Here is a 25,098-nt window from a genome sequence, read left to right as displayed (position 1 = left end):
TTGGGTAGAATACTCATTTTCACTATATTGATTCTTCCAATCCATGAACATGGTATATTTCTCCATCTATTAGTGTCTTCTTTGATTTCTTTCATCCGTGTTTTCTAGTTTCGATATATAGGTCTTTAGTTTCTTTAGGTAGATATATTCCTAAGTATTTTATTATTTTTGTTGCAATGGTGAATGGAATTGTTTCCTTAATTTCTTTTTCTACTTTCTCATTATTAGTGTATAGGAATGCAAGGGATTTCTGAGCATTGATTTTATATCCTGCAACTTTACTGTATTCATTGATTAGCTCTAGTAATTTTCTGGTGGAGTCTTTAGGGTTTTCTATGTAGAGGATCATGTCATCGGCAAACAGTGAGAGTTTTACTTCTTCTTTTCCAATTTGGATTCCATTTATTTCTTTTTCTGCTCTGATTGCTGTGGCCAAAACTTCCAGAACTATGTTGAATAGTAGAGGTGAAAGTGGGCACCCTTGTCTTGTTCCTGACTTTAGGGGAAATGCTTTCAATTTTTCACCATTGAGGATAATGTTTGTAAAGCATCCATAACTTATTATGTCAAATATGAATATATCAGAAGTTGGAATGTGAGGTCAAGAGGGCCTTTGGAAGCATCACTATGAACAAAGCTAGTGGAGGTGATGGAATTCCAGCTGAGCTATTTCAAATCCTGAAAGATGATGCTGTCAAAGTGCTGCACTCAATATGCCAGCAAATTTGGAAAACTCAGCAGTGGCCACAGGATTGGAAAAGGTCAATTTTCATTCCAATCCCAAAGAAAGACAATGTCAAAGAATGCTCAAAGTACTGCACAACTGCACTCATCTCACACGCTAGTAAAGTAATGCTCAAAATTCTCCAAGTCAGGCTTCAGCAGTCCGTGAACCGTGAACCTCCAGATGTTCAAGCTGGTTTTAGAAAAGGCAGAGGAACTAGAGATCAAATTGCTAACATCTGCTGGATCATCGAAAAAGCAAGAGAGTTCTAGAAAAACATCAATTTCTGCTTTACTGACTATGCCCAAGCCTTTGACTGTGTGGATCACAATAAACTGTGGAAAATTCTAAAAGAGATGGAAATACCAGACCACCTGACCTGCCTCTTGAGAAACCTATATGCAGGTCAGGAAGCAACAGTTAGAACTGGACATGGAACAACAGACTGGTTCCAAATAGGAAAAGAAGCACAAGCTGGAAGCAAGATTGCCAGGAGAAATATCAATAACCTCAGATATGCAGATGATACTACCCTTATGGCAGAAAGTGAAGAGGAACTCAAAAGCCTCTTGATAAAAATGAAAGAGGAGGGTGAAAAAGTTGGCTTAAAGCTCAACATTCAGAAAATGAAGATCATGGCATCCGCTCCCATCACTTCATGGGAAATAGATGGGGAAAGAGTAGAAACAGTGTCAGACTTTGTTTTTGGGGGCTCCAAAATCACTGCAGATGGTGATTGCAGCCATGAAATTCAAAGACGCTTACTCCTTAGAAGGAAAGTCATGACCAACCTAGATAGCATATTCAAAAGCAGAGACATTACTTTGCCAACAAAGGTCCGTCTAGTCAAGGCTATGGTTTTTCAGTGGTCATGTATGGATGTGAGAGTTGGACTGTGAAGAAAGCTGAGCTCCGAAGAATTGATGCTTCTGAACTGTGGTGTTGGAGAAGACTCTTGAGAGTCCCTTGGACTGCAAGGAGATCCACCCAGTCCATTCTAAATGAGATCAGTCCTGGGTGTTCTTTGGAAGGACTGATGCTAAAGGCTGAAACTTCAGTACTTTGGCCACCTCATGTGAAGAGGTGACTCATGGGAAAAGACTCTGATGCTGGGAGGAATTGGGGGCAGGAGAAGGGGACGACAGAGGATGAGATGGCTGCATGGCATCACTGACTCGATGGACATGAGTTTGAGTGAACTCCTGGAGTTGGTGATGGACAGGGAGGCCTGACATGCTGCAATTCATGAGGTCACAAAGAGTTGGACACGACTGAGCGAATGAACTGAACTGAACTGAACTGAACTGAACTGAAGTTGGTATAGCTCTTCTTTGGCTTCCTCTCACTTCTTCATAAAGAGAAATACCTGCTTTTGGTAATCCACTTGTATGTTCAGGGTGAAATCACCATTTTGTCCCAGTCCCCTTTACTTCATTCCTGCCTTAGGGAGCATGCCCCCCTCCCCCTGCCAGAAAAGAACACTTGTAAAACAAATGCAAATCTTTATTTGTGATCATTTTCCTCCTCCTCTTCTTTCCCTATCTTATGGATTCCTCTCTGATTTTTGCTTTTACACAATAGGGGTACCACTTACAGCCAAGATGCTGGATGGTTGGTTGTCACACTTGAAATAGGCAAGAGCTGGTCACTGCACCTTAAAGGGCAGAACGACGGCATGTGAACGGCGGGATCGCTTTTCAGTTCAGGAGTGTGACAAGCACAGAATGCCTCTCAATAGAGAAAATGTTATTCTTAGATTTCAGCTGAGAAGGAATGTTGAAACTTACTGCCAGGGAGGATTTTCTCATGTATGAAATGATTTTAATACACACACATAAACACATTCACAAATACCCATCCTTTTGCCTTACTTCCAGGATTTATACATTTTTCTTAACATGATTGTTAGTGTGGCTGCACTTATACATATTTGTTGGGTACTTCTCAATGAGGATGTATTATGACCCTCTCCCTTATAAAACACTTCTGATGTTCTATCTTTATTAGTTTTAGCAAATAGCAGTTTGTTGCTAACAATTCTAATGTTTACCCCTGGAACTGGTGTATTATTTTCAGAGACACATCCTCCATGTGGGTTTGGAAACATCTGTTCAGACCAGAACATATCAATTAAAGCTATATTCTGCTCCTTTCAACAGGCATCCAGACAGTTACATCTATGGACTGTACACTGTAGAGTTTTACCATCTACTGTAACTTGATTCATTTTCTTTTGTATGTTTGCTGAAATTATTTAAGACAATAAAAACTCCAAATTCATTCTAAGGTCCTAAAAGTTAAAATCTCTAAGTACATGTGCATATGTGTGTTTCTATTAAAATGCTTTATGTTTCTGTTAAAACGTGTGTATGTGTGTGTTAGTTGCTCGGTCGTGTCCACACTTAGCAATTCCATGGATTGTAGCTCGCCAGGCTCCTCTGTCCATGGGATTCTCCAGGGAAGAGTATTGGAGTGGGTAGCCATTGCCTTCTTCAAGGGACCTTCCAGATCCAGGAATTGAAACTGGATCCCCTGAATTGCAGGCAGACTCTTTACCCTCTGAGCCACAAGAGAAGCTCTAAAACGTGTATGAACCACACTATTTAAAAAATATTAAAACATTTATTCTGAGGGGATTTTTTTAAAATCCAACAAAATAAATATCATCGGAGGTATAGCTTCAGGAAAGATCATCACTGGAAATTATGATGCAATTGTTAGTTAATTAAACCAAATAATACATACTTCACCATTGAAACATAAAAGGTATTTGTCATTGATCACTCTTTTGAGAAAAATGACAAAGATATTCAAATAAATTTAAACATGTCAAATTTCAGATAACTTTGCTTTGGAATGACTGTTTTGTGATGGTTTCTAGATCAGTAATCTTCAAATGTTTTTCATTGTTATATTCTGTTATTTTGAAAACTGCAATCTCGTAATCCTTATTAAACCAACACATAAAATTTTTCCTCATGAGTTTAAAGAATTGCAAGAGAAGTAAATTTCAGTAAGCTGTAACATGGACAGATAAAAATGAAATGATTCAGTTACTCTTCCATGTGGTCAGTGATTTGACACTGACCAGTGTCCAGTGGAGAAGGAAATGGCAATCCACTCCAGAATTCTTGCCTGGAGTCTTCCATGGACAGAAGAGTCTGGTGGGCTACAGTCCATGGGGTCACAAGGAGTCAGACACGACTGTGTGACTAACACTAACACTATCCATTAAAAGAAAATACACAATTGTCTAACTGTAGGAATTGAACATTATTCTTATAGTACGGTTTGAGCAGAACCCTGGCAATGATTGTTTGGATTTCTCTGGGGTTTGCTAACCAATCCCATGATTCATCTTTGTTGTTTCCCTCATGGTGATGAAATGGCTGCAAAATTCCCAGGAATTGAGTTTGCATCCCATACTACTTCCAAAGGAAGAGAAAGAACTTCTCTCTGAGGGGTCCTAAACAGCACCAGAGGAAGAGAACTCACTCAGGGGATGGAATGCTGCCCAATCATCAAGGGTCTAGCTACACATACTACTCCTTGAGTGAGAAATACACATCCTGTTTATTCTGTCATCATTGAGGGGTTCTTAGGAGGTCAAACTCTGGGTGATAGCGGAGGACAAAGGAGCCTGGCAGGTTACGTCCACAGGGTTGCAGAGTCAGACACAATGTAGTCACGGAACAACAACAACAATGAAGGCAAAACATAACTCAAATTTTAATTGTAACCTAAAAATGCAGGAAGTCGGATTATTATATCCTGTTTCATAAGGTGACAGCTTTAAGATGCTAATAACAGATTGTAAGGACAGATGTTAATATTTTTGTCTTTTTAGCTCAGGGCCGCGATTCTGGAGTCTACCGCAGTGCCTGACATGCAGTGGATTCAGTCTGATGAGCTGCTGAAACAAGCAATGAAGAACATCAACCAAGTGATAAAGAACAGCTTCAAGTGAGGACAGGAGCAGCACCTCTGGTAGGAGTTGTTGACTGTTGACGGCCGTCAGCCAGTTGAGAGCTGTGACCCAAGACACACCAAGTGTTAGTCGCTCCAGTCTTGTCATCCGTGTTGATTCCATTGACCCCACTTCCCAGCACTCACCTCCCACCTTCTCCCCCCGACAGCCCTCCCTGCATCTAATCTTCCTGAAGCCACGTGGATCAGCACTTCCTCTCCTGTACTGGAAGGAAGTGACTGCATGTGTGGAGACATGGCCCTCCAGTGCCAAGAAATTCTATTTCTGTTCCCCTCCATTCATCAGGAGGAAACACCAACAGCTGTAGCACCTTGTCAGCACTTTCTAGACAACACAACTAGTCAGTGTCCGCTGATGAGGTCATGTTGATTTACTACTGTTTCGTAAATAAATTATTGAGACATTTACACTCATAGAAATACATTGGTTGAAAGTATATCAGTGATCGAGAGAGATCTGGGATTCTTTGCACCATAAACAATATGTTTCTTTCTTATCTTAATCTTAAAATGTGAAGCCTTTGGTTTTAAATAAAATGAAGAAATAGGGAAAGTTTAAAACATGCTCAAAGGAAAAGCAACACATTGTCCAGATGAACATGGAAAAAGAGACAGAAAGTGAAATTTTCATCTTTTGATGCCATGGAACACTGATTGTGAACAAGGACACATTTGATTTCAGAACTGAAACCCATCCTAGTGTGAGGATGTGACAGTTAAATTCTATTTTTAAGAATGAAAAATTAGCAAATCTGTTCCCACGGTTTTTGTCTCAGGGACAGAAGTTTCTGTTATGCTACAAATCAAGTTCAGTCATTGCTTTCATGTCTGAATTCTGATCAACCAGTTTGATCCTCTTTTCCCCACATCACAGCATCTATCGTCAGGCACTTTGCTTGGAGGAACCACCTCTCCCAGGCAGGGTGTGTGGTCCTGTAGAGGGTTTGCTCTGATGCTCTTCCGCTAGGGCCCTCGTCTTGGCTGGATCTCCCTATATCTGTGGCCCCTGCACTTCCCAGCAGGAAGGTAGAGGAAGCTGGACTCTGATGACTTGGTGAGTCTGGTGCCTACAGCTCTACCTGGGTCCTGTGACACCACCTGCCACTTAGCAGGCCTGGGATGATGGAGAAGCTTGAGTTGGCAGGGAGAGTGAGGTCAAGCTGGGTGTACACTCACACCAGGTGTGTTGAGCCACCATAACCCACCAGTGGGGCGACTTCAACAACAGGAACTTATTTCTCATAGTCCTGGAGGCTGGGAATGCAAGAGCAAGGTAAAGACAGGCTGTTTTCTCTGAGGCCTCTCTCCTGGGCGTGTTGACAACTTCTCCCCATGCCCTCAGGTGACCCTTCCTCTGTCCTGAACACTTCTTCTTCTAAGGACACCGGTCAGATATGACCAGGGCCACCTTGATGACCTCATTCTTATTTAATTACCTCTTTACAGACACTGGGAGTGGGGGATGAGTTTATAGAGTTTTTAACTGAGATATAGTTTATGTACAATACTATGTAAGTTTAAGGTGTATGACAGTGATTCACAATTTTTAAAAATTATACTTTTCATAGTAATTATAAAATACCAGGTGTACTGTACCATATATCCTGTTGCTTATCTATTTTATACATAGTAGTTTGTATCTCATAATCCCCTACCCCTATCTTGCCCCTGTCTTCTTCCCTCTCCCCACTGGTCACCAACTAGTGTGTTCTCTATATCTGTGAGTCTGTTTCTTTTTTTATTACATTGACTAGTTTGTTTTATTTTTTTAGATGCCACATTACAAGTGTGAAGTACAGTATTTTTTCCTCTGGTTTATTTCACTAAGCAAAATAATAAGTCCATTTATATTATTGCAAATGGCAAAATTTCATTCTTTCCTATGGCTGAGCAGTTATATATATATATATATATATATATATATATATATATATATATATGGCTTCTCTTGTGGCTCAGCTGGTAAAGAATCTGCCTGCAATGCAGGAGACCTGGGTTCCATCCCTGGGTTGGGAAGATCCCTTGGAGAAGGGAAAGGCTACCCACTCCAGTACTCTGGACTAGAGAATTCTATGGGCTGTATAGTCCATAGGGTTGCAAAGAGTTGTACATGACTGAGTGACTTTCACTTTTGGTGGTTATATACATATAGATAGATAGATATAGATAGATAGATAGATGTATATGTATATATATATATGATGGATGGAGAAGATGTGACTGTATAGATACATAGTTATTGAGTCTCTAAGTTGTGTCCAATTCTTTGCAACCCCATGGACTATAGCCCACTATCCACCTATGTCCCTGGGATTTCTCAGGCGAGAATACTGGAGTGGTTTACCGTTTCCTTCTCCAGGGGATATTCTGGACCTAGGAATTGAACCCACGTCTCCTGCGTCTCCTGCCTTGGCAGGCAGTAGAAAACATCCATCAGCTGATGGACATTTCTTTTGCTACCATATCTGGGCTGTTAATACTGCTGCTATGAACACTGTGGTGCGTGCAAACACGATCACTTTCGGAGGCACAGAAGTGAGGATGTCGATGTGAGTTCAGTCCATGATACCAAGAGTCTTTTTTAAACCAGGGTTCTTTGAAAGACTTCCTCTTGCCTGGGCCCCCTGTCTGTGGCCCCTGCATCCTCAGTAGATTCTACGTAAGCTACACTCCCCAGTGGCCCCTCCCACTTGACAGGAGAGGACCGCTGGGCTTGGGGAGGCCCAGAGAAGTTGTGTCCTCTGAAGGTCAGCATGGGGAGGGTGTGGGGGTCCAGAGGAGGAGCAGACGGGGTGCAGGAGGAAGCAGCCTGGCTTCCGGTGCTGCCTGGGGGGGGGGGGGACGGGGCAGCCCAGAAAAGCCCCAGAGAAGATTGGAGGATATTTGAGTTTTCAGACTGGTGACTAAATTCTCAATACCATCATTTCCCCACACATGGCAACTATCCGTTGCTTTTTAAAAATATGCCCTTTTAGAAAGTAGCAATTCATTTAAATTTGAACTCATGTGACAGGTTTCAAATACAGGATTTCAGAACAATATAGACATTTTGACTTAGAAAATGGGCCATTTCTTTCACTGATATTTAAGTCTGTGTAATGAGTCTTTCCAAATAAACTGTCTCAGAAAATGACAGTTTCATCTGAATTTCCTTTCTAAAGATTTTCATACTACATTTTAGAGGATTTTTTTTTTTTTACTGTTTTTAAAAGAAATAGGCAAAACCCAACACAACATTGTAAAGCAATTATCTTCTAATTAAAAATAAATACATTAAAAATATAGTCTATAAGATAATTGGGCTCAGGGAAAGAAAAATAATTGAAAAAAAAAAAGAAATAAATCAGCATAAACATTATATAAGAGTTCACCAAATGGAGAACTTATAGGGAGAGCCGATAGATAAAAAACCTCCAATATTTGTTTGCCAAACAAGAATAACCAGAAAACCAGAATTACAAGTATAACTGCTTTCTTTTTTTTTTTTGTCTAGGTCTCTACCTTTGATTTCATGCCTCCTTCTTAATTATGGGAGGTGCAGCTGGATAATTTATCTTTGGTGTTATGTACTGTATTAATCGTCTCTTCATTGCTTACAAGGCCTTATGACAATACCACATTGGTTTTGGGGTGTAACTCACGTTCCCAGGATTCAGAGATTGGAAGTGGAACTCAGGAGTGATGTGTCCTTTCTAGAAACTCAGCAGCCCTGGGCATGACTTAGCCAGGTGAACACACCGAAGGCCCCAAATTTGCCAAATCTAAACGGCCTTTGGCAGCCAAAATTGATTTATCATTGCTTTCATTAGAATGGTGTTTTTGATACATGAGTGGTCAAGGTTGTTAGTGCTATCCTGCACTGTGAAAAATAGTAGACAAAAAGTCATTTTCAATAGTTGGGAGGATGTTTTGAAAAGAAACCTTTAAATGTACTTCATTATAAAGGATATTTTGGATACTGTGCTCCGTGAGACGAATACCAGGTCTGCTTTGTCAAGGGTTGTAACTCAACCCATGGGAGACTGGCTGACCTGCAGCTGGCCCTGCTCACCGAGGGTGCTGACGGTGTCCTGACAGGGAACTGGGTGCTGCGTCCACACCCAGGCCATCAGTCGTTCTGGCCTGGTGAGGGGCTCGGGGTCTCCAGCTCTGGGACCAAGCCTCCAGAGAAGGCGGGAAGTTATTCCTGTAAGATCTGTAGGGTGGCTGAGGCTCACATAATGATAAGGAAGTCTATTTCACTTAACAGTGGAATGGCAGGGCTGTGGGTGAGGAGCCTCCTGTAAAGGAACCGTATTGGTCCTTTAGGAAGCCTGTGCAGCGTCTCCTTCAAAACTGCTGCTTCCTTTAGTCTCGAGTGCAGCTCCCAAAGCTGACTCAAAGTCATTGGTTTTTCTGAAAAACAGGGGGAACCACATATTCCAAGCCCCAAAGATACCTTCACTATTCCTCAGATCACCAAGCCCTGTTATTTCCCCTCAATTTTTTCTAGGTGTGTCTTTTTAGGAGAGGTTGTGACCGTCACCCCAGAATCAGTGTGACAGCCTCACAGACGAACGGCCAGACAATTCTCCCCATGTCCCCCCACATTTTGTGCACTACAGCCAGATTAACCTTCCTTGAAGGTTACTTTCATCTGTCTCTTTGCTCATTCATTTTCCATCGCCACATGTATCGCAAGGCATGAGGTCCCCCACCACTGCCTCTTGAGGTCCTCCAGGGACTGACCTTGGTGCTCACCTGCCATGGTCCAGGGCCAGTTCACGGTCTGTCTTCTCTTATCATGGGAGGGTTCTGACCAGCAGGAACACCTCCCCAGGAAGTTCTCCCTGATTGTGCCAGCTCTCAGGGATGTTCTTCATTCAGAAACCTACCATCATGCAGTCCCTGACTGTCCTGCCTGCTCTAGTTGTTCCACGGTGGTTGATCCCTCTGCCTTCTTTGGATGATAAACTCTTGGAAGACAAGGAGCACTGCATTTAACTACTTCAGCGTCAGTTATAGGAATGGAAAACAAAGCCCCAAACCATATGAAGCCAACAAAAAAGAGGCATTCCCAAAGCATTTGGTGTGACACCTAGAAATGATATCTAACCCTTCTTTGCTTGATTGTCTCAGTAACCTGAAACATTCCAAATTCAATTACTGGAAGAAAAAAAAAAAGAAATGTCCGTTTTACAACCTCGTTTAAGGTTTTCGTGACTGTGGGGGTAACAGGATATGACGTTATGCTTTCCTGATAGCTCAGTTGGTAAAGAATCCGCCTGCAATGCAGGAGACCCTGGTTCGATTCCTAGGTTGGGAAGATCTGCTGGAGAAGGGAAAGGCTACCCACTCCAGTATTCTGGCCTGGAGAATTCCATGGACTTTATAGCCCATGGGGTTGCAAAGAGTTGGACATGACTGAGTGACTTTCACTTTCAGCAGGTGTTTAGGGACTGATATGAGCCACTAGTTAGGCTGAAAGACAAGCTTTATTCAATCACATGGCTTATTAAACAGCTGTCAGTTAACAGTAGGGATGGCTCATGGCTTGTCATTCACGGCAGAGAAGACACATTCTCTCTTATTTTCAGATGCCAGGATCTAATGATTAAAACAATGGCATTTAACTCGACAGAAATCTTACTTTATTTTCTAGTGATTAGGAACATTTGACCTGGTATTAACAGAGTGACATTTATAAAATCCTGTTTTCACGGGTTGGAGCATCTTTGACGGGCCGGGTAAGATCTGTGTGCTCATTTTAGTCTCGTCTATCTGTCTGCTCTTTTTAAAGGTTTTGCAGAAAAGTATGAGGGGCTTTAGCAATGAACTGCCTATACATTCAAGCTGGAAAGTGCACACTTGTGGTTTTCCAGGTGGTTAGGAGCCGGACAGGTGGAGAGAGAGGCCGGAAGGGGAAGCCTGTGGACAAAGGAGGATGGGCAAGTGTCCTCAGGGGTCGTTTGTTGGGGTGAGAGGGTTTCAGGCACCAGAGGGGACTTCCCTGCACAGTCGGCAGAGCTGGTTGGAGAGGCTGGCAAATGATGACAGCAGCTCACGAGGTCAGCAGTTTAGTTCTGCCGCTCCATCTGTACTAATCCTCCATTTGGTGGCAAGGACTTTGTTTTCGGCCTGACTCTGTGATGGCGCAAATCCATTACCCTGGTCCTGATCCCCAGAGGCTGCACGCGTGTGGTTCCTCTGTGGCCCAGCAGAGGCAAGCGGGTTCCGGGTTCCTGTATCTTTGAAAAGGCAAAAGGTTTGGTTGTCAGTCTTGTCAGTCTTTGGTTGTCAGTCTAGATTTGTATCCATTACTTGCTTCTCTTTAAAAAAAAGAAAAAAAATTAATTGAAGGATAATGCTTTACAGAATTTTGTTGTTTTCTGTCAAACATCAACATGAATGAGCCATAGGTGTATATATGCCCTCTCTGCTTCTCTTTAACGGGATGTGTGATGTGGGAGGCAGTGCATCACAGGGCGATTTTGGCCTCATCACCAACAAACACTTGTAAAATCACAAAGGGTAACACTGTGGAAAGTTAAGGCAGATGGCCTTGCGACCTAATCCACAAACATACACCTTATTTGGTGAAGAGCCTTGCAGGGGAACATTTATCATTCAAGTAACACTTTGCCTTTGAACAGTCCTGACCATGTTCCAAGGCTTCGCACAGTCCCCTCTGGAAATGGCCATCCTTTTTAAAATTTTATTTACTTATTTAAGGCTGTGCTGGGTCTTCATTGCTGCAAGCAGGGGCTACTCTCTAGTTGCAGTGAGCAGGCTTCTCACTGTACTGGCTTCCCTTGTGCACACGCTCTCAGGCGCGCGGGCTTCAGTAGTTGAGGCTCTCAGGCTCTAGAGCAGGGCGTCAGTAGTTGCGGCCCACGGGCTTAGTTGCTCCACAGCATGTGGGATATTCCTGGACCCATGTCTGCTGCATTGGCAAGCAGACTCTTTACCACTGAACTACTAGGAAAGCCCCAATGTCATCCTTTAAAGGCAGCCTCTAATTATTACTCCCATGTCACAGATGGGAAGGCTGAGGTTGGGAGCTGTTTATGAACATACAACAGCTAGTACTTCCTGAGCAGTTATTATGTTCCAGGCTTTGTTCTGCTCACTCATGAGTATCAACTAATTTCATCCTCAGTCAAACCTGGGAAGTAGGGACTACTATTATTTCCATTCTACAGATGAAGCAGTGAAACACAGAGAAGTTAAACAAGTTGCCCAAGGTCACCCAGCTAACGACTGGAACCTGGTTATTCTTCAGCTCCTCGATCCTAACTGCTCTGCTGGGCTGTGTTTGTCATTACATGCCACTACCTGAGGCTGAATTGCAGTTGTATGTTTACACTTCTGCACGTCTTTATCGAGTTTGGGTTGCTTCTTGACTGAGATGGTTTGTTTCATTCACATCTTTAAAATTCCTGGTGCCCACACAGCTCTATGTCCTGGCGTGGAGCTGATGTTCAGAACATGTTTGCTCGAGAATTCTCAAGGCTTCTGGATGGTAAGTATTCATGCTCCCATTTGAAATCAGACTTTTGACTCTTCTTTGAAATGTGGTTTCACAGTTTACTTTTTGTCAAAAATAGGTCAACTTGTTTTCTGAATGATACATTCCTTGTTGTCCCAATCCCAACTGGGAGTATGGATTAGACTGCTAGAAGGTTCAAGAATAGCCAAGACAAAGAAGCAACCTAAGTATCCATTGACTGAAGAATGGATAAAAAGATGTGGTATATATACACCATGGAATATTGTTCAGTTGTAAAAAAGAATGAAATAATGCTGTTTGCATCAATGTGGATGGACTTACAGGGCATTAAGCTAAGTGAACCAGGTCAGACAGAGGAAGACAAAAGACTGTATAATATCACTTATATGTGATATTATAAAAGATATTTAAAAGATACAACTAACAAAACAGTAGCAGACTCATAGAGAACATACTAGTGGTAACCACGGTAATATAAGGGTAAGAGAGTAAGAGGTACAAACTACTATGTACAGAATAAATAAGCTATAAAGACATATTGTACAGCACAGGATATTTAGCCAATGTTTGATAATTACTATAAATGGAATATGATCTTTAAAAATTGTGACTTGCTGTTTTGTACACTTGAAACTTACATAATATTGTATATCAACTATACTTCGATTAAAAAAAAAAAAAGAAGAGAGTACTCTGACCACAGGCATTCTCCTTGCTCCAAAGCCCTTCATTCTCGGGGCCACCTGTGGAATGACTGAGTCCTCTCCCCTACTCATCCCCCCAACTCCCAGCTCATGGTCTGCAGCTTCTAAGCCCCAAAGAAGCTGAGGTTCCTAGGCCCCCTTAGGAATCCTTGAATGCTTTAAAAGGTTTCTAAATGTGTTAAAATGTTTTTATTGCTTAACCTATTTAAAAATTGATTGGTGAGAGCAGAAGTCAACAAAAAGTCTTCACAAACCAGAAGTTGCTTCACTTTGCATTTCCATTTCTCTCCCCCAGGTCTTTCCCTTCCCTGGTGTTTCCAGCGTTCACAACAACGTTAACATCACCAGTGTATAAACAGCTCTTTCCTGTTCCAAGAGCCAGAGAAGCAGTCCAGGAAAAATGGATGGAGGCTATAAATAGGACAATTTTGGAGCATGAATTCTACAAGCCCAGTAATCATGTGAAATTTTCTTTCAGTGACACTGGGTATGTTTCCCCAGCTTGGTTTTTCTTTCTTTCCCAGCAAATTGTTCCAATGTAGACATGCTCTCATCTGCAGAGTCTATGGCACAGCATTTCCATGCTCTTGAGACTTCCTTTGAATTATCCAGAGATCCCGGGGCTTATGTGGTCCCAAGGGCTGCCATCCTACTCCAAACATCAGGCAAAGAGAAGGAGAGCATAGATGCGGGAGTCAGGCTCGCTCTCTGTAGATGGATGTGTTTGTTGCTGGGAATGCCTCTCCTGGTCTGGGTACTGGACCACTGCCCTCAGGTCTGTAACCTTCGTGGTTCACAGTGGTTGCTCGACACTAAAGGGGGTCCTGAGGTGGCTCCCAGGTAGGCTGTTCCAGCTTCGCCTACACCGTCCGTGGGCTTGAGCCCTTCCAGGGTCGTAAATCCATTCGCCCTCAAGGCGTCTTCCACCATGAGTATGTTGCCTTGCCTTAGAACCGTGGGTAGGAAGAGCCTTCTCAGGGCTTGTCTCTTGAAGACAGGCCAGATGCTCTGGGTCATCTACAGGGCCCCGGCCTCCCCTTGTGTCCAGGGAACGTGAGGTCCTCTCAGTGTGTCACAGAGGTTTGCTGTCTCCCACTTGCTACAGCAACCTGGTGCCTTAATTTCATGGACGTTACCTCACCACATCTTTTTATACTAACAATCAAAACTAAACGCATTATCACAATGAGAAGATAATTTGGGGCTAAAAAATTAGCAAAGGTTGAAAAGCTGTGGGAAAGTAGATGCCCTCATGTATTGTTTGTGGGGATGTACATTGTCACGATAGTTTTGGGGGCAACTTGTCAGCCTGGACACAAAATCTTAGCAACGTGGACCCTTTGAGTGTTCAGTTTCTCTTTTTGGAATTCATCCAATAAGAGGTCACGTTCACAAAAACTGAAAAGTAAGCATCATCATTACAGAAAAGGCAAAAAGGAAGTAACAGCCTTGAAGGGCTGTCGGGGGGAGACTGGTCAGGCAAGTCCTGTGGACTAGCAGGCGCCCATGAATGACGGTGAGCTGGTCCATGTCTGTGTTTACATTTAGCAACATCCCGAGCATAGCACTGCTTGGCAGAAGGAGGTGATGAATCTCAGGGAGCCTGTCCTACTTCTGCAGCAAAACTACACACAGAGATGGGACCAGAGAGGGAGGTATGGGGACAGCAAGAAGCCAGTATGCTGTTAGACAGGAACTCCTCTCCATTGTGGAATTACTGGTGGTTTCATGTGTTTATGGCACTTTAAAAACTGACTTCACATTTTTTAACAAAGATTACTTATAATTTTTCATTGCCACTTGTGTGGTTGAGGTTCCTTATTGCTTGCCCCAGAGAAAATTTTATGGACTCTTGCAATTGAATTTTCATGAAACCTCCTGAGGTGGGCACCACTGCGATCCCACCTATAAATAAAGTAAAGTGAATTGGAGTGATTTTCGAAGTTCATAAAACTAGTGACCCCTGCAGCTAGGATTTGATGTGACCCTCTTGTCTACCCACAAATTATCCTTCATAATAAAAAAGTGGGATGATGACTATACATGTATGCATGCATGTATATATTTAAAAAGAAGAAGAAAGTTATTCTCTCATCTTCATGAGTATTGGACAGTATTTAACCTCTTTATTCATAACATTTTGAAAATAAACACATGCAGAGTGAAGCAAGGGGTTGCTGGGTTGTTCGCTTTTTGTTTTCCCTTCCTAGTGGCAGTCAAACATGTCAGAGTTAATTCTCTGGTTATTAAAGATACAATCAAACTGAACAGTCTTCCCTTATAAGGAGTAAGCAACTCATTTCTCTGTTTTCTTGCTCACAGAAACTGTCTTTCCAAATATACTGGTGAACGCATTAAAAAAAGGACTTGCTACCCTTATGCCTGAGTGGGTATAGGCTGCCTGTATTGGGAAGGCAGGAGAGGCTGGGATGAAGGCCCTGTGGTCCCTGGGTCCCCCAGGTCCTGCCCAAAGGGAAGCGTGAATTTGCTCTTCCGCAGAGTGTTTACGGTGAGAACCAGGTGTTTAGTGCCTCTCCAAGGACCCAGAAAACATTGGCAGATGGGGGGGAAGGGGGGGAAATGTGCTTCCTGCTATTCATGGGCTGTCCCACTTCTTAAAAGAAATACTCCACGTGTGTATGCACACACCAACACACAGATGTGCACAAATATGATCTCATCTTCCTCCCAGGGATGAGAAGGACCACAGCCCTCCCACCTCCACTTACAATCAGGCTGGAAATGCAAGACACACGGTTTCCTAATGATGGAGCTGGGGTTAAAAATGAGGTTTATCTCCTGCCAGCTCATCACAGGGAGCCCTTCATGTGAAGGGCGTGAGATGACCCCCAAACGCAGCATTAAAATAGGGGCTGGACATGCTCAGGGGTGGGAGCTGTCCTGAAACAATGGTGAGGACTGCACAGGGACACACTAACTGGGGAGTCCATGCAGAGTGCCCTCAGCAGTGATCACCAGAGCACTGGAGAGAAAGGCCATCTGGCAACCCCATCAGCTGCCCCTTCTCATCCTCAGATGGTCATGACATGACTGGGACCTTGCCCAGAGATTGGTCATTTGAAAACTTGGTGTGTCCTGTGTGAAAGAGCCTCAGACTTGTATGTGCTTTACACTTAGTTATAAGATTCAAATCACCAGACACTATAGCAAATTTAGCTCATCTAATTTACATCTATGGAATTATATATGTATAAATAAATAGGTAAATATTTACGTATGTATTTGATATGATTTCTAGCTAAGCTTGGGGCTTCCCCTGTGGCTCAGCAATAAAGAATCTGCCTGTGATGCAGGAGAGGCAGGAAACCCCGGTTCCATCCTGAGTAGGGAAGATCCCCTGGAGGAGGGCATGACAATGCACTCCAGTATTCTTGCCTGGAGAATCTCATGGACAGAGGAGCCTGGTGGACTACAGTCCACGGGGTGGCAAACAGACATGACTGAAGCAACTGGCCACGCACAAACAGCTAAGCTTAGGTGCAGCGAACAATGAACTACTGAGAGGAAACACTGTCAGAGCTACAGGGAGAAAGCGACAGCTTTCAACCTTGTATCAGCAGGGACTTCTTTGGTAGCGTAGTGGTAAAAGAATCCGTCTGCCAGTGCAGGAGACGGGGGTTGGATTCCTGGGTTGAGAAGATGCCCTGGAGGAGGAAACAGATACCTACTTCAGTGTTCTTGCCTGGGAAATCCCATGGGCAGAGGAGCCTGATGGGCTACAGTCCGTGGGGTCGGAAATAATCAGATACCACTGAGCGACTGAGCAGTTATGCATTATTGTGGAGCTGAGCTCAACTTTCTAGCTATATTTGGCTGTTACTTAAGTTGCTGATGATTCTTAATGGTAAAATGATACAATAAAATAATAAGAGCTTCCTAATGTGATACTAAATAAGCAGTGTGGATAATGTACTTAGCAAAGTGTCTAGTGGGAAGGAAATGTGCCATAAAATTAAATAATATTGTTGTTATTGTTACAGTGTTCTTGAGGAAGGTGGCAACATGATAAAGCAATATTAGAGACAAATGATTCTAATTGCATTGTGTAATAACTGACAGATAGAAAACTCTGGAGGAAGAGTTTTTGTGGAGCTGGGGGGTATCCGGAAGCTATTTTCAAATAGGAAATAATAACCTTTTCATTTCAGGTTGCTGCCATGACTACAAAGATAAATAAATAAAGAAGGCAATGATGAAAAACAAATAAAAAAGCTTTGTGATGGTGTAGATTATTGCTCTATTTGCCTTGGAGGCTAAACATATTGCCAAAAAATATAGGTGTTCAGAGAAGAGTAAAAATCCTCCAAATTCTTCGAATTTTGTCTTTAAATGTTTAAGCACTGAGAAACAGAGTATTTCCTGCCATCTCAGTGAACAAGGATGTCACAGTCCTCAGAGATTCCAGCTCTCCAAGGCACCCAGGAAGGAGAAGACCTCAGTCACCTGCAGCCGTCAGCCTGTATGTAGCCGTTCCCCACGGGGAGCACCGAGGAGCTCAGGGTGTGAAAAGCACAGGACACTGGCCCTAGATGCAGGAGTGATTTCAGTGAACCCGGACTCTTGCATCTTCCCGTAAACAGAAAAGCGCTAAATTCCTTAACTTGGGATGCCTGTGTGTGCTCAGTTATGTCCAACTCATTTGTGGCCTGTAGCCCGCCAGGCTTCTCTGTCCTTGAGATTTTCCAGGCAGTAATACTGGAGTGGGTTGCCATTTCCTTCTCTGGGAACTTGAGGTATCTGGTTTTCTTTAATTCACAAAAATACTTTTGATGTTCAGACTAGCTACCTTTTGTTGCGAACTTCTATATAAACTGACTCCCCCTGCCTGCCCCACCACCACCCCTACCCTCGCACACCACCCACCCACCCCACCCCAAACCGCCACCCTCTACCTCCTAAGAGCAGTTTTCTCAGGATCCTTTGAGATGCTGTGTTGTGGGCTTGAAGTTTTAAAAGTTCCCGCCCAATAAAATGTGGCTCTCAACTTTTAGGGTGTGACTATTTTTTATGTTGACAGTACTTACTGCTCTGAAATCCTACTTTTCTCTCCCTGCCCAAGGAATATACTGGTAGGCAACCTTCCACCCCCCAAACCCCCTCCCCCCGATCCAGCTTGATCCTGACTCATAACCTTGAAGTTTTTGAGGTTGAGGTGGAGATGTACTGAAAAGATATGAAAACTGGAAGCATGGCGTAGTGTCAGCTAAAATAAAACTCGCCCTCCCCGCCCACATTGCCTATGGGATACAAAATGTGTTCCCCGATTTAGTGTGGAAGCATTAACTCTGGTCACTGGCTTCTGAATTATCGTGGAAACGGACAATTCCACCCTGATTCCTTCTGTTACAACTGCGGTCCTGCTGGCATTTCTATTTGCTTTAAACGCCTGGGTGTGACAAGTGGATACAACACAAGCTCAGCTGGCTTTGATTCAGTTCCATGCAATTGTCTAACTAAGGAACCAGCATCATCAGCGTCACTTCACTTTGGATTGTTTCTAAGCATCTTTGAAAACCTTGGGGCACTCAGGCAGTACAACTTCACCCCCAGAGCTGGTTGGCTCACAGCCCTACTGTTTACAAACAGAAGGTGGTTAAACAAGCATTTTTCGAAAAGGCATGTTTGGTGGCTGTAAACTGGAGCAATAAAAATTGCACAATCTAAAGGAAGGGACAGTTTGTTTTGCCCTGTTTATTGCCAGTTAAATGCCAGAAGACTTTTAAAGTAACAGCAACAAGTATAAAGGAGGGGAAAAAAAATCAAATAAAATTTTTATGACCTTAAGATAAACCTATTGCTCTCTCCTCTTCCAGAGTTTTACAAAACTTCCTACACCTTTTGGCACTTGAAACTACATGTAATGTTTTACTCTGCAAATGCCGGCAAGGCATCATATAAAATTACAGCTGTAGGAGTGGAGGTGCTATAAAATGGAACAGGAAAACTGAAAAGCTCCACACAGAGAGAAACAGCTGATGCTACGTTCTCTCCAATCAAGCGAAATTTATTCTAAGAGGGAAAGAGTGGAATTGAGCATGTGCTTTATTTTCCCTTGGATAAAGTCTTTTAAAAGCAGCGCTATAGGTGGTTCTATTTGCCTCTCGCATCCTGTATCCAAGGGGACCCTTTCTGGTAGGTTTCAGCTTGGTTGCATCTATCCCTTGCAGGGCCAAGGGCGCCCTGAATTAATAGCCTCTGGGATTTGTTCTTCTGAGTTTCCGAGTCTCCCTAGTTGATGCTGAAGGGCAGGCAAGGTTGAGAACCACAGCTTTAGAGCCAGGCCAGCAGTGAGGAGTGCGCTTGGACGAGAAGGGGAGGTGCAGGTCATTGGGTCGTGAGGTGAGTGGTCCCCCAAAAGCAGCCACAGCCTGCTTGGTGACACCCATCATAAGTCCTGTGGTCCTGGTTTTAAGGAGCCCATAAAGCTGCACCTTGGACTGCAAGGAGATTGAACCAGCCAGTTCTAAGGCAAATCAGCCCTGAATATTCCTTGAAAGGACTGATGCTGAAGCGCTAATACTTTGGCCACCTGATGCAGAGAGCCGACTCACTGGAAAACACTGTGATGCTGGGAAAGATTGAGGGCAGGAGGAGAAGGGGGTGGCAGAGGATGAGATGGTTGGATGGCATCATTGACTCAATGGACGTGAGTTTGAGTAAACTTCGGGAGATAGTGAAGGACAGGGGAGCCTGGTGTGCTGCAATCCATGGGGTTGCAAAGCGTTGGACACGACTGAGTGACTGAACTACAGAAAGTTGCCCCTGACCACCCAGCTAGGGGTCTGTTCTCATGACCAAAGCTGATTGGGATGATTTCAAAATATGCAGGAGTTTCTACATTTGTGGAGTCCACCACAGGGATGACTGCATGTCCAATATTAATGCCAGGGGAGACACAGTCTCCTAACCTGTCTCCAGGCCTTTCCCCTCCCCTACAGACCCTTTTCCTTCCTGCCTGAGTCCAGGGCTTCTGAGCAACAGGGGGCTGAGGGCACCCTTTTGTCTTGAGAATTAATAAGGCCCCTGGGCCAGTTCTTATTAGATGAGCCTTATGGTAAGATCAAATTTTATTTGGGGATAGAAAGTGGCTGGTACAGAAAAAAAAAAAAAAAGCCTTAATTGTAATTGCTTTAGAATAAACAAGTCTTAGGCTAAAGCTCTTTTCTACACATTAAATAATATTCTCCATCTTTAGTTAACAAATCAACATGCCTGAAAAAACGGGGCACATGATTCTAGATGAATGCCCTCCTGCATGTGTGGGCCATGATCAGCTGCCCAGGCATCATCTAGGGGATGGTTAGACCTGAAGCCACTCAGACCCCATCCCTCCCACCCAATCAGAAACCTTGTTAACAAGATGGCTCAGTAAATTACATGCACGATAAAATTTGAGTCCCTTGGGCTTAATGCATGTTAAAGAAGCTTTATTTCTCTCTGAATCTCTAGGATCATGCAGAGTGATTCTCCTTGCCTGTGGTCATGGCTGGAGTAGGGGTGGGGATGGGTGGCTCAAAGGCCTGAATGATTATGTTAATCATGTTTTGTATTTTCTGGTGTTTTAATATCATGGGCTCATGTTGACCAGGGAGAGACTGCCCCTCCAAGAACTGGTGAATTCCTAAAGGTAGCAGAAGCCCCCTTGGAGCAGAATGCTGTGCTGTGCTCAGTTGCTCAGTCGTGCCCAACTCTTTTGCGATTCCCTGGACTGTAGCCTGCCAGGCTCTTCTGTCCATGGGATTCTCCACGCAAGAATACTGGAGTGGGTTGCCATGTCCTCCTCTAGGGGATCTTCCTCAACCAGGGGTCAAATCCGTGTCTTTTGTGTCTCCTGCACTGGCTGTCTGAAATGAAAGCTGTCTGTTAAGTCAGGCTTGCCTCCTGAGCTGAGACTGAAAGGTGTTGAGGGCAGTAGGGAGGTGATGGGTGACGTCCCAGGGGAGAGGCTCGTGTGGGGTCCCTAGGTGGTGTCTCACTCCCCTCTTATGTTGGGAGAGAATTAAATTTGAGAACAACTAAGGGGATGCATGGAGAAGGAAATGGCAACCCACTCCAGTATTCTTGCCTGGAGAATCCCATGGACGGAGAAGCCTGGTAGACTACAATCCATGGGGTCACAAAGAGTTGGTCACGACTGAACGACTTATTTCTTTTTCTATTTCAAGGGAATGCAAGTGCTTCCCTGGTGGCTCAGTGGTAAAGAATTCACTGCCAATAGCAGAAGACCCGGGTTTAATCTCTGGATCGGGAAGATCCTTTGGAGAAGGGAATAGTTACCCACTCCAGTATGCTTGACTGGAGAATCCCATGGACAGAGGTGCCTCATGGGTACAGTAGTCCATGAGGCTGCAAAGAGTCAAACATTGACTTAGCAACTAAATGGCTACCAAGGGGATACAACTGTAAGGGATTTGAGAAGGAAAAGAGCACAATTGGAAAGTTACGTTGGGGGATGGGATGGTTCCTGAAGGCAGTTCCAGGGGTAGAGGACCAGAAGGTAGAGATTCAGCAGCTGTAGAGTCTTCATCAGCCTCCCTCCCTGGAGCACAGAGGCTGGACCCCTTCTCTGGTGTTTGTCATGTGTGAGTTATCAGAAGGCACGGCCAGTGTGCAAAGGTTTGTAGAATTTATTCCTGGTGTAAGTGAAATGCTTTCAATGGGCCTTTCATATATGTACATATATCTGTGGATGTGCATGACTTAGAGAAATGAGGAGAGTAGAGAATTTTTAAACAAAGACGTTTTACTTGAAAGAGTCATCATCTGATCACAAGACAACAGTGGCTAAGAGCTATGGCTGATGTTTGTTTCTGCCTGGAGTATGTGCAGCCGCCATCACATGATGAAACACACCAGGATCAGGGCTGGGGGTGGGGGTAGGGTGCGTGGTGGTGTTTCTGCCTCCACCCACCATCAGCTGTTTTTATCTATCTTCTTTGTCCTCCGGGGATCTGGCTGAAATTGGAAGGCAGACTGCAGACTGTGAATTCTTTGATCACATTATCATCTAGAGGGGCAATCTTTCCTTCTGGATTAGGAAAAAGTGACTTCTTGTCCTTAAAATTTTTAAATGTTTGTGTGCATGCATGCTAAATCGCTTCAGTCATGTCCAATTCTTTCAACCTCATGGACTATAGCCCTCTAGGCTCCTCTGTCCATGGGATTCTCCAAGTGAAAATACTGGAGTAGGTTGCCATGCCCTCCTCCAGGGGATCTTCTCAATCCAGGGATCAAACCGGTGTCTTCTGTGGTGACAGCCCAGCCTCCAAGGGGAAGCGAGTCTGGGGCTCTCCTGGCTTCAGAAAACCTGCTCTGGGACCCCCCAGGACTCTGAGCCCGACTGGGTTTTCCTCCAGCGGTTCCTGCCCTGTTCCACCCACGGACTGCCCTCTCAACACCCACATCAGGTTGATGGGTTGTTCAGGACACCCACGCCCTTGACCTCTGTCTCACTTCTTAACACCAATCAAGCACATGCCACAGTGGGGTGCTCTCCCCTGGAAGGCCCCTTCCTAACAAGATGCTTGTCCTCCATGGCTTCTCCAAGCTTGGTGGCCACTCCACCCAGGGTTTTGATCAGCTGGTCCTGTCTCCACACCCCATGCATCTTGCGTCTGTCCTTCCAGCCCTGGACACAGAATACAATTAAACTTCACCCTCACCGCCCCATCAGTGTGCATAACTCATGCACTCAGCAAATATTTACCTAATGACACAGCTGTTCAGAGTCATCTCCTCTCCTTCCTTCTCCAGCATCTTTTATCCACTCACAGCTGCCTCTCCTTAGCTGAGTCACTCACCGTATACCCATATTTTATGGAGTCTAAGCAATATTGATCATAAAATGTGCCATTATGTTATGAGCCACAGAGAATGAAAACATGCTGCCAATAAACACTGAAAACTGCCATCAATTGTAAGATGCATTTTGTTTTCAGAGCTATTAAAAATGTGAAAATACAAGTATATGATCATATACACAGCCATGATCCTTGAGAGATCATGCCTAGATACCTCCCAGTCTTCCTACAAATGCAAAACTTCTAGAAACAGATTGAGCTGTCCATTTCTAATAAAACCACTGACTTACAGAACATGAGCCCAGTTAATAACCACCAAATCCAAGAGACCAGTTCTCAACACTCAGCTCATCTTTCTCAGTTTTTTGAACTAACTGCTTTCATTGACCATTGTCTGTTTTTGTTCCTCACTGTCCTGTAGGCAACACTTGCCACCTGCCGTTCCTGTCTGGGTACGTGAAAGCCCCCGCAGCGGGCTTTTCCCGATCTTGCTGAGGTTAGCTTTTACCTGAGTTTCCAGTCCAGCTACCAGCTCTCCATCACTTCCCCTGACTGCTGACCGTTGCTGGCATCGGGCACAGATGGGCATTTCAGTCTTCCCTGACTCTAACTGCTTTTATTATTTTTAGTGTGATGACTACCTCATCCCTTCATTTCTTGGCACATCTTTAACTTCCACTGACAGTTGCCTCTAGCCATGTTTCAAAAGTGCGGGTATCAATTCTAAAGGCAGATATTTGAATAAGGATTCTGGACTGCGTCTGTCATTGGACAAAGAAAGCACATGGCCAGGATTTGAAACTTGGGAGTTTGTATACATTTTCAAAAAGAAATTGCCATACAGAATTCCCCCTTTCAACTTCCAAGTTTCAAATTTCAATCCCTGGACCTCACCCAAGGTCCTAAGTAGTGAACGTGGGAAAGCATCCATTGAGTTTTTCTCTCCAGTGACTAAAAATGTCTCATTAATTCCATGGAGGCCTATCTCAATGTTTGTATTAAAGTAAAGAATTTGTGAATAGAAACTTGTGATATAATATATATTTAGAGACTGGAGCAATTCAAAATCATACTAAGTGAATAAGTCAGAGAGAGGCAAGCATCATATGATATCACTCACATCTGGAATCTGGAAAAAAAAATGATACAAATGGCCTAACTTACAAAACAGAAATGGAATTCCAGACATAGAAAACAAACTTACGGTTACCAGAGAGGAGAGGGAGGGATAAATTGGGAGTTTGGGATTAAATACACACTACTATATGTAAAATAGATAACCAACAAGGACCTACTGTATAGCACAGGAAACTATTAATATATTCAATATCTTATAATAACCTATCAGGGAAAAGAAAAAAAACACATGTGTAACTGAACCACTTTGATTTACACTTGAAACTAACATGACATTGTAAATCAACTATATTTCAATACAAATCAGAAAGACGAATAAAATCACAAATACAAACTGAATACTACTAAGTGGAGAGTAAGTAGTGGAAGTGCTCTTTTGGACAAGCAAACATCCCCAGGAAGAAGGCCCTCCTTGGAGAATACATTGTTTTCCAGAGCTCGGCAGTGTCCCTAAGAAGCCCCGAGGGATCTTGGGCACTGATGTCGCTGCAGGCAGCCTGGATGCCCCTTTCATCTGCCCTCCTCAGTTCTGATCCAAACTTTCATGTCTTTCAAAGGCCAAGGTAATGAATCTCTTAAGTGTTGACATGGGCTTTCAGTTCAGTTCAGTACAGTTCAGTCACTCAGTCCTGTCTGACTCTTTGCGACCCCATGAATCGCAGCACACCAGGCCTCCCTGTCCATCACCAACTCACGGAGTTCACTCAGACTCACGTCCATCGAGTCAGTGATGCCATCTCATCCTCTGTCTCCCCCTTTTCCTCCTGCCCCCAATCCCTCCCAGCATCAGAGTCTTTTCCAGTGAGTCAACTCTTCTCATGAAGTGGCCAAAGTACTGGAGTTTCAGCTTTAGCATCAGTCCTTCCAAAGAACACCCAGGGCTGATCTCCTTTAGAATGGACTGGTTGGATCTCCTTGCAGTTAAAGGGACTCTCTAGAGTCTTCTCCAACACCACAGTTCAAAAGCATCAATTCTTCGGCAGTCAGCTTTCTTCACAATCCAACGCTCACATCCATACATAACCACAGGAAAAACCATAGCCTTGACTAGACAGACCTTAGTCGGCAAAGTAATGTCTCTGCTTTTTAATATGCTATCTAGGTAGGTCATAACTTTTCTTCCAAGGAGTAAGCGTCTTTTAATTTCATGGCTGCAGTCACCATCTGTAGTGATTTTGGAGCCCCCCAAAATAAAGTCTGACACTGTTTCCACTGTTTCCCCATCTATTTCCCATG

At 43.8% G+C, this 25,098-nt stretch overlaps 1 long non-coding RNA gene across 3 annotated transcripts in view; it reads left to right on the top strand.

Moving 5' to 3' along the window:
* LOC106991526 (uncharacterized) overlaps positions 1 to 18,594 on the top strand; it is a 156,105-nt gene extending 137,511 nt beyond the window's left edge. The window contains exons 2-4 of one of the 3 annotated variants that reach the window (XR_006055622.2): positions 4,572 to 4,711; positions 13,200 to 13,391; positions 17,074 to 17,707. This is a non-coding gene — a long non-coding RNA (uncharacterized LOC106991526). Of the gene's footprint in view, positions 1 to 4,571; positions 4,712 to 13,199 lie in introns of all 3 variants that reach the window. The other 2 variants (XR_006055621.2, XR_009595940.1) reach the window with 2 other exon arrangements.
* Positions 18,595 to 25,098: the final 6,504 nt, after the last annotated feature.

This window comes from Ovis aries, chromosome 13, assembly GCF_016772045.2.
Source record: "Ovis aries strain OAR_USU_Benz2616 breed Rambouillet chromosome 13, ARS-UI_Ramb_v3.0, whole genome shotgun sequence".
Taxonomy (NCBI): Eukaryota; Metazoa; Chordata; class Mammalia; order Artiodactyla; family Bovidae; genus Ovis; species Ovis aries.
The sequence above is the reverse complement of the archived record's forward strand: the minus strand, read 5'-3'. Positions and strand labels throughout refer to the sequence as shown.